We start from the raw sequence: 10,990 nt of genomic DNA, 5'->3' as shown, positions 1-10,990 counted from the left end.
TGTTGTTGTGTGTGTTGAGATTGTCGGAGTCCGACACGGCCTTTGCCTATAGGCGGCCTGTTTGTGGTTCCGGCTGGAGCTCCAGGAGCAGCCAGACCGGATTGGGATTGAGGTGGTCCCACCTGCAGATTGGAGGGATACTGCAGGTTGCAAGTGTGAGCGGACCCCGATCAGTGGACGCTTACCACCAGCCCCCACTCTTGGACGTGGTCAGCTTGAGTGGCGCGCCCGAACTGGGGTCCGCACTTGCTGGTAGAGGATGCTTCCAAGCTATCTGGGTGGGTATCGTGTGATGACCCGGAGTAGGTGGTAGGAATGTGGTTTGTATGGGCCTTTCGGGTTAGAGTGGGCTGCTGGTGTTGTGTGTGTTTCTGAGATTTGAGTTCTGTTTCGAGGCTTTGTGTGACCTCGCAATCGAGGAGATAGTGTTCAAGTGGGTTGGCTGCTGGCTCCTGACAGTAGGTGCATTCCATGACGTCATTTCCGATCATCTGCCAGGAGCACTTGTACCCTAGTCGTAGTCGATGAAGGCTGACTTGGGTTTGTCTTGGAGTTTTGTCAGCGAATGGTGGTTCCCTTTTTGTGGCCGGTGGGGCCGGTCTTGTTGCTGGTCGGTTTGCCTGACCCTCTTTGTTCTCTCGGAGCATCCAGGATTCCAGGCGTGGTGTTTGCCCCCGCAGTTGGCACACTTGGGAGCAATTTTTCCCATTTTTCAACTTGGTGAGGCAGGAGTGTGCCGTGCTTCTGTGCGCAGACTGCGCAGATTTCCTTGTCCGTGCACCTTGTCTGATGGTGCCCGTATTTCTGGCATCTGAAGCACCGCAGGGGCTCTGGGACGAAGGGCCTCACTCGTAGATCCCCAGGTTTTGAGGTCTATGGTGCTGGGGTGAGCCGTAGTGCTATGAGCACTTGTTTCGTGGTGGCCGTCTTGTCGGACAGGGAGAGCATCTCTGGCTTTTAAGATCTTCGGGTGGTTCTCCAGGGGTTCGAGAGGTAGTTCCTTTGGGTACCGGAGGACTACCGACTTCATCAGTTTCTGGGCGGGGTCCAGCTTTGTTGATGCAACGGTGGTGTTTTGCAGGTAAGTGTCGAGGGTGGTGGCGGAGTCCTTGTCTTTGGGTGAATAATCATCTCCCCTTTAGGTTGGGCCGCACTGAGAATTTGGCCAGTGGATTTAGCTTTTCCATCTCTGTACGGCGGCATATGTTGTTTTGCGTCCGTTTTCGTGATCCGGAATTTTGGCAGTCGTTGGAGGTGAGCTGGTGGTGGTGATGGGTGCCTTTGGGGCTGCTTGGACGGCATTCGTTTCCCGAAAAAGCACGTCGGCGTTTCGTTTTCTACCTTCGTCTAGTTGTCCCAGTGGCGGTAGCAGTGGTGGTGGAGTTGTTGGAGGTGGTGGCAGTGTTCCTACTTTCAGGGCTTCATTGAAGGCGCGTAACTGGTCTGCGTTCTGTGCGAAGCCTGCGTAGTTCGGGTCGTCAGGTTGGCGGTTCAGGCGGGGTCGCGGTTAGAGGGCGTACGCGCTCCATAACCGGTTTTTTTTTTTTTTTTGATCCTACCTATTCCGGTTGGAGTAAATAGCAGAGGAATTTCAGCACTCCCCACTGCTGGTGGTGGTCGTAGAGTGGTTCCTGAGCTTCTCTCCTGAGCCCCGTTGGGGAAGCCTACTTCCTAGTGTATGTGACTGCTCACTTATAGACGTGAGCTAAGTGTGCCTATTTGGGAAGGATAAGGATGCTACCCTCTTTCCAGGTGGACCCGCACGATCACGGTTTTCCTGGAAAGACTCGGCTGGGATGGGTTTTGCTCCAACCCCTTTCGTGTTCACAATCTCCTGGAGGGACGTGAACAGTTACAGGGGACCGCAGGACGAATACACTTTTGAGGGTTGCAGGTCCCTAGGCCGACGAAAAAGGAAAAATAGTAGTAGAGAAAAGAGCTCAAACCACGCCGGGAATATCGTATAACTGCTCTCCAGCTGGGTGTGGGTCCTCCACCTGTGGGAAGGCAAGCAATGCTCGATAAACCGAGAACGCTCGTGAGTTGTTGTGGACGATGACAGTCGTGGGTGGTCCAGTCCGGAAGTATAACAATGGCACAAGGGAGAGGCGGTCTTCACAGTTCCGGGTCCAGCAGGAGGTCTTGTTGAGAGGTCTTCTTGGTTCAGGAGCGATGTGGAGAAGACGCGGTTAGGGAGACGTCCACTACACTACCTATAACACAGGGCTCCTGCCTAGAGCAGCACTCCCCTCTTGGATGGGCGTCAGGCTCTAGGGTTCTGCGCCCAGGTTACCTGTACCATGTTATGTCTAAATAAGTTGCCACTTACTGGTGATCCCCGGACAAGGGGTGCCCTGCACTATCACAGGTTCCCTTGCCGGATCGACCGGATCAAGGTCCCGCCTCCGTTCAAGGAACAGAGTGCATGAGGGGGTAGGAAAGAAGAGGACTTAGAGAGTAGAGACAGTCTCTACCACGCTACGTTGTTCGATTAGCCAATCAGAGCACCGCAGTAAACGTGCATCTATCACGCTACTGCGGGGCACCGCTGATTGGCCAATCCAGGAGACGACTCACGGGAGTAATCAAATCTTGGGGAGCCCAAATATATGTTTTTTCAGAAGTTTGAATGTCGTACAATCTGAGATAGTAATTGCACAGTCGCTATGTTGGGTAAGGTCAATCACTAGGATTGAGTGTCCTATCACAACGAGGTTGCAAACTGCTCAAACATGCAGAAAGGCAAGTCTTCACAGTTCCGGGTTCAGCTGAGCGAAAAAGGAAAATGGTAGAAGGAAAAGAGTTCAAACCAAGTCGAGAATATCAAGCTATAGCTGCTCTCCAGCTGAAGTGGGGTCGCCTACACCACCAGTGGGGATGGGCAAACTAATGCTCGATAAACCGAAAACGCCTGAGATGTTGTCGACGATGTCAGTGGTGGATGGTACGGTCAGGAAAGCCAACAATGGCAGCAGAGAGAAGGCGGTCTTCACAGTTCGGGTCCAGCAGTAGAGTTTGTTGAGAGGTCTTGTTGGTTCGGGAGCGTGAGTAGAGTGTGAATAATAGAAAGAAGGCTGGCTGCTTGACGGTGAGGGTCGAAGAGAGGTCCATTCACGGCGAAGGCTGGCTGGCGAATGGCTCCACAGCCAGGCTTACAGGATCAGGGAAGTGAGGTGAAATGTACGGCGCCAATCACCGTGCAGTTCGCGAGAGAGCCTGGTTTGCTGAACTCGTCGCTGATTGGCTGGTAAGCGGATGGTCAGAAATCAGTCAGCAGTAGTACTCCTCTGTCCGCACCTGAGACTTAGTCTGTGGATGTCGCTGCTTTACCTGTAAGCTGATTGGCTGTCAAGCGAACGGCAGGTGATCGTCGGCAGTTGTAGAGAGTATCACTATAAGTTTAGCATGCCCTTAGGAAATTTGTTTAACATGTCCAAAACGGGTGTAGTACCAAAATCCTGGAGGATAGCAAATGTAATACCGATTTTCAAGAAGGAGATAGATTACTATGCTCTAACAACCGTCCAATCAGTTTAACATCAATTGTAGACAAATTACTTGAAGCAATAATTTCAAACTCTATTCCCAGCATGGTTTGGCGGGCTGTCAACATTAGGTGTGTCATACGGAGGCGAATTTTTTTTGTTTTTGAGTTTGAAATCGGCCCATGGTATTAATGATGTAGTTCTATGTGCAGAATCATGTGATATCTTCAGATTTGAAAAGTTTTCATTTTTTGCTAAAATTTTTAACTTGAAATCTTATAGAAATTCAGTATTCCCAATTCCTTTACCAACACCACTAAATAGTTTGTTTAAAGTAAAGTAAATGATTAGGTTAATTTATTAGGATGAAAAATGATCCAGAATAGTGAAACGAATGATCTTGACACATTTATTAAATTTAATATTCCTTAGAAAACAAAATCATCTAATATAAAACCGGTTTTACTACTACTTAATTCGGAAGTGTTGCACAATTCATAGAGAACATGTCTTTCTTGCTTCTGTTTCTACTCATCACCTCCCTGCTGACCACACCTGAGCTCGGATGTAGCTTCTCTCCTCTCCTGGCTGGTTATCGGACTGCTGGTCTTCGCTTTCACTTGCTGTACACAACGCCTAGCTCTGTGTGCGAGGCCAGGCAGGGACATGCATGGGGTTGTCCAGGAAAGCTCTGACTTGAACATTGGTGAGGCTTAGGTAAGAGGGGCTCAACGTTAGCCTGATGTTATCCAGACCTTAGAGATCAGGAGGTTCTTGGCACTCAGATTGGATTCTCAGAGCGTCTTCCTGACCCTGAAGGAATCAAGTCACCAACTGATTCGTCATGCCCAGATCCTCTCATAAGTCTCATATCCAAGATCTTTTTGATTCTCGCTAATTTCTTCTCCTCCTCATCCTTACTGCAGAGCATTGTCTGCAGAACTGCTCGATGAGCATACCAGGAAGATCTCCTCACAGTCTGCTCCACAATCTGAACAACCTTCCTTGGCTAATTCCCTTGTGGAGCTCAAGCTGAAGAGAGAACATGCCCTCGACCTTCGGAGAACGATGACTTGATTCTCGCGTTGAACCAACGGCAAGTAGACACTCACGTATGAATTGAAATAACAAGTCTCAGGTTGTAGCTGGTTCCTTTCAGTTTATGCGATGAGCGACTCCAAATTCTGCAGAACCTGAGAGCCGTTGTGAGCCACCTAGAATGTGAGACTGACCTATCTGCAGGTAAGCAAGTTCATCAGGCATGACCCCAGTTTTGATGGCACTGCAAATCATGTAACCATAGTACTGGCTGGGCACTCAGGTCGTCAATGACAGTACGCGTATTCAACGCAGTGAGGCCAACTGTCCTCCTTTCCTTCCCAACTCAGTGGCAGAGTCCAGCATCTTGCCAAGAGGACCAGACCATATATTGTTTGAAAGAGTCTTGCCATCCAGCCTTGATCAGATGTCTGGAGTGGCAACTCGCTAGGGGAGGCCAAACAATCCAGACCAGCTTCCTCCTGCAATCTTCCAGTTTCTATCCACTGTATGATCTCCCCTTGCCACCCTGTGTTCGGTGTTGGTGCGCTGTCCCCCTCCAATGGCCTGCCATTGCAGGGTCTGGTCTACGTTCCTCTCTGGTTTCAGTCTGCATAAATGCCATCTGCCACCTTCATCTCAGGCTGGTTTCTATTGTCATCTTTCTCTGGAGGAAATGCCACAAATACTTCCCCTCCTGGTTCATCACTAGTAGCAGGAGTAGTGTTCCTCCTTCACTCGCGACAGGGAACAACTTGTCAAAATCTCCAACTTTCTTATGAACACTTTAGTGTCATCCCTTCTCCCATCAAAGAACAAAATAATTGATTCCATTTTTCTCTTTATCCCCTTATCAAACTCCTCTTCTAGGTTACGACAAAAGTTTTCTCCTGAACTCTCCTTATTTTAAGTTATGATCTATCACCAGGTGTTATCAAACCACTTGTCAACCCAGGCAGTTGTTGCTATCTCTGCAGTTTCTCTGAGACCAGTGTGGTGTCAAGATGCTGGCCAGAGCCATGCTCGATATCTTTTCCTATTTCGAATCTTATGCCTGGAAGGTTTGGGACTCATTATTTCTGGGTTAGACAAAAGTCACTATTCTCCTGTCAGCACTGATCGCCAAGTGGGAAGCTATTAAACTCTGAATCAGCTTGACTCCAATCATTTATTTTTATCTTCAATTCTGGGCCTTTCAAGTCTCTTTTCCTCGGCAACTCTTTCTCCTCTTCTGTCTCTCTGTGGTATTTCAAGTTCTTGGACTCGAATATCTTGCCGAAATCATGAGAGCCCTTATACTGCCAGTCTTCTCTCTGTGCTTTGACAAATGCTGTCTGATCACAGAATCTTCAGTTCACGCTACAAATACAGGAGATGTGGGCCTCGGATTTATGAGTCACGATTTCCGTATCCAAACTCAGGACAGAGAACAATTGGGCACTTGCAAGTAATTATGTCAAATAACTGGTCCATAGTTGCTTACATAGCTGTCTTTAACTGCAAGTTTTTTCCTCTCCCAAGAGAGATATCTTCTTGCCTTTTTTCCTCAACTGTTATGTGTCTCACTAATCTCTTCTTGACTTGTTATGACTGGAGGCTTGAACTGAGCGCTTAGTTCAGAGGTACTGTGCCAACATAGCTTGGTCATATCACTGGCAATGTCTTTTGTTTGTGTGTTCTTGGTTCTTTTCACTGATTTGCCTTGATTAAAATGATCAGATCTCAAAGCATCTCTCAATGTAGGGCAACTCCGACTTCAGGAGCTTCTCCCAGACCCAAGATAGTGACCTCCCTGAGATGGCTGGATTTTTGGTTCCTCGTCCTGACAAGCAGCCATCGCAAATATTATCAACTTATAAATGCATCAGAGTCTGAAACAGAAAAAATAATATTGTTAGTTGGGTTGGTTACAGTTCAGTCGAGTTAAATGTTCACTATTTGTTAGACTTTGATAAATTTACGCTAAAATTTACTCTAGCAAAAAGGTTGCAAAATATTGAAACTGAAATTAATTTCTGTTTATATACACCAAAATATACCAAAAAAGTGATGGGCCATTAGTTTTAGCTGATCTTCCCTCCTATGACACACCCTACTGTCACATGTCGGCCCACACAGCTCTCTATGATTGGCTAATTAGGTGATACCCAAGAACGACCAATGTCAATGAGGGTGGTTCACGGCCTGTATGTTTATGTAAGTTTTCTAATGTTTGATTTACGATGTTTTTTATATCGGTGTTATTTAGTTTTGGTTGTTAAAACATTATGTAAGAGCCATATTATGTTTTATAAGGTATAATGTGTAAAAGTTTAAATGTATTGTACTAGGATTAGTTGGCAACCGAGCCATATTCGTGTGGTGGTGGTGATGGTCACGGCAGAGCAGCGTCAGCCACTGACTGAACCGGACGGAGAACCAGGAACTCCAGGCCTGGTATACACACGCCGACGTGGGATACAAGATAGCCGCCGAGTTGTGCGTGAAGAAATTGGAGATATTTGGACCGACTGAACCGGACAGCACTGAGAACCAGGAACTCCAGGCCTGGAATACACACGCCGACTTAGGGTTCAAGATAGCCGCCGAGTTGTGGTGAAGTAATTAGAGATATTTGGACATGAAATTTGTTCTGTGAATGTAAATGGTATAATATATGTAATCTTTACACGACGAGTTTCCATTGTAGTGGATTTCTCCCCTACAAACGCTGTTTGACGCTGAGTAGCCGACCCCGCGAATTCCCCAGTGTATGCCTCGTGGTCTAGGTCAACCAGACCCGCCTTACATGACGGAGGTCAACTACTAAGCCACACCTACCTCCGCTATTTAAGACCTGACCTCGTGGTGACCGCTTTCTTTTCTACCTACACCAACCAGCAAGCAACACCTCCTCCTCCTCCTCCGCTGCTGCCTGGCGGCCCTCACTCCCGCCGGCGAGCATGGCGACCCACAAGCGGTCCTCCTCTGAGCACCCTCACCAACCAGCTCTCTCTACATCACGCTTGTAACAAGCTGCATTGTACATCCAATACAATATGTATACAGTGAGCACATTGTGAGTTTCCTTTCTCCATCCCATCCTGAGTGTGAACCCAAACATCCCATAACCCACAAATGGTGACCCCCGGAGATTCGCACTCACACAGGATGGAGGAGAAACAGATCACGCCCCCAGTCTTCAAGCAACATGGAAAACTGGCTTATCCACCCAGAAGCAGCTCTCATCGGCTCTACAGCTACTGTCTCTAACTGCAGGTTTGACATCCTAGAGCAGCACTGCTTCTCTAAGCAGACACCAGCTCCTCTTCCTGCCCCAAGCACCACGTCCTACCGACCCCAGCACACCCGTCCTGCCTCAGACGCCGCCCCCGGCCCAGCAGTACCCCCTGCCGCTCCTCCTGAATGCAGCCCCTGCTCCCGACGCGGCCCATGCGCCTGAGTGCGGACCAACACACCCCTCTTTTCTCCCTCAGGTACTCCCTGCTACTATCCTGCACCCTGCTGCTGTCGTGGACCCAACTGCTGTCACGAGCCCTCATCCGCTTCTGCTGACGCAGCCCCTGCTCCTGACCCAGGCCCACACTCCCCAGCAGGCGCATCTGACGACTCTGTACCTGCCGTGAGGGAAACACAACATTCATCGCCTCCACACACCCTTTTTCTCCCTCTCTACTCCCACAGATATTGTGTATCTAGACAGTTGTCTCCTCTAGCGGCCGGCTCATCCACGCCATCGCCGTTATGGCTCACATGTGGCATGCACCGCCCGTTCTGCCTCACATGTGACATGCAACCCTGCAGACAACAAGTCTCCTACACCGCCTGGAGGGAAGGGGGGAGTATTGTAGTGGATTTCTCCCCTACAAACGCTGTTTGTCGCTGAGTAGCCGACCCCGCGAATTCCCCAGTGGTCTGGGTCAACCAGCGCCGCCATACGTCACGGAGGTCAACTACTAAGCCACGCCTACCCCCGCTATTTAAGACCTGACCTCGTGGTGATCTCTCTTTAACGCCAGACATAGGATTTTTGACAATACAAATAATAACGTCGTGGGAAACGCCCTTAATCAATTAATAAATTTAGGGAAAATCAATCATCTGGGACCTAACTTTCCAACCTGGAGAAATCACAATACACAATCGACACCAGACAAAATTTTTACCAACAACAAAGCCTTTTTCAATTACCATATAATACAGGGACCTCTTACAGGCAGTGACCATCTGCCAATTATACTAACACTGTCAACAAGCCCCATACAGATACCAATAAAAAAGAGACTGAAAATGAGTAAAACAGACTGGGACAGCTTCAAAGACGACTTAAGTAATCACCACTCGATTAACCTACAAGGGAAAACAACAGAAGATATAGACTCAGAAATGGACAGACTGCATTCAGCAATAAAAACATCTATAACCAAACACACTCCTACTTCACACTTTAGAACATTACCCAACAACAGACTATCAGAAGAAGTTAAATTAATTCAGACCTATTACAATGAAATAAACAGGTATATGGAAAGACACGGCAGTAACAGATGGCTATATACGACACAGATAGCACTACAGATAAAATTAAGAGACGCATGTAAGGAAGCAAACAATAAAAAATGGAATGATATTATAATGGCGGCTGACATGACTAAAGACACAAAAACATTTTGGACTTCCATAAACAAGATGATGGGGCACAACAAGCAAAAAACACCATACATTAAAGACCAAAATGGAACAAAATTGTACGAGGAAAATGAACAAGAGTCAGCATTCAAAAGGGAATGGGTAAAAGTTTTTAAAATATCAGATGAGGAAAATGAAGATTTTGATAGTGAACACGAAGAAAGGATAGAAGAAGAAATGGGAAGACAAATACATAGAATCACCCCAAGGCAATATATAGACTATAACTTAATACCTAATAATCAAATAATAACCATGGGAGAAATGATGCACTGTCTGAGGAAATTTAAGGAAAAAGCCCCTGGGCTCACAGGTATTACACGAAATATGATCATGAATCTACCTGAAAACATTTTAAATACACTATTAAACATTTATAACGCATGCTTAATAACTGGTTACTTTCCAGACAAACTAAAATATGCTAAAATGATATTTATTCCTAAAGAGGGTAAGGACAATAAGGAAATATTAAACTACAGGCCAATATCTTTATTAGAAATTACCGGGAAACTATTGGAAAAAATATTAAATTCAAGACTTATAGCCTTTTTAACACAACATGGGAAAACTAACAACAGACAACATGGATTTATGCCCAATAGAAATACCCTAACTGCAATAGCTATAGTAACGGAAATAATTGCAATAGAAAAAAGCAAGGGTAACCAGATCAATATAATTTTAAGGGATGTTTCTAAGGCTTTTGATAAAGTTTGGCATTTAGGCTTGAAATATAAAATATTAAAACTGGGACTTAACGAATACTTGCTAAGAATATTGTGTAACTATTTAGATGATAGGAGAGCACAAATTCAAATTGGAAACTTTTTAGGAACTATGTTTAATCTTGAGAGTGGAGTACCTCAAGGAGGATGCCTTTCTCCAACACTATATACAATTTATACTTCAGACACACCTCAACCTACCCCCTTTAGCGAATATGTAATGTTTGCTGATGATATTACTCAAATAGTATCATACCCAGGAAAATCAACTCAATTTATGGTACTCTACACGTAAGAGCGATAAAAACATAAATGATTTTGAGAAAAATGGAAAATCAGGACAAATAAGAACAAATTCAAGATAATACCAATAGCCAAGATTAAAACAAGTCCAGTAATAGTCGACCAGGAACTATACCCATACGACACTGAAGGTAGGATGCTTGGATTAAAATAACAAAAAGAGGATATATAACATACTTAAAAGATAAAGAACGACAGGCAAGAATAAGATTATCAAAAATAAAACGCTTTAAGAACCTTAGCATTAATAACAAAAGAAAGATTTATATTGCCCTTGTCAAATCAATTATGGACTACCCACCCATCCCATTGAATACCCTTAGTAAAACGTGCATTAAAAGGTTACAAACAGTACAAAATATAGCCCTCAGATTTATATATAACATAAAATATACAGACCACATCAATAATGAACAGCTACACAAGAGAGCAAACCTCTTAGCAATCAATGTAGATATACACAACAAAGCTGTAAATATTTGGAAAAAAGTGACTGAACTTAACACAGAAACATATCAAAACTGGATAAATAATATAGACAACTGTAAGAGTGTACCATCGTACGATATGTTTTCCCATGTTGAGTGGGGGGGCTTGTCCTTGGCAGCGCCTGATGGCCAGTGCCCAGCTGACGCTGTTATAATAAAGTCTATAGAAAACATGGTCTATGACTCCAACCTCTCACATGGCGCACAGTGAGTAGGATATGTCGGGGCCCGACACGCCATTACAGCCCTGACAAGAACG

The sequence above is a fragment of the Homarus americanus genome, unplaced genomic scaffold (assembly GCF_018991925.1).
Source record: "Homarus americanus isolate GMGI-L3 unplaced genomic scaffold, GMGI_Hamer_2.0 scaffold36188, whole genome shotgun sequence".
NCBI lineage: Eukaryota > Metazoa > Arthropoda > Malacostraca > Decapoda > Nephropidae > Homarus > Homarus americanus.
Note: the sequence above shows the minus strand (reverse complement) of the source record.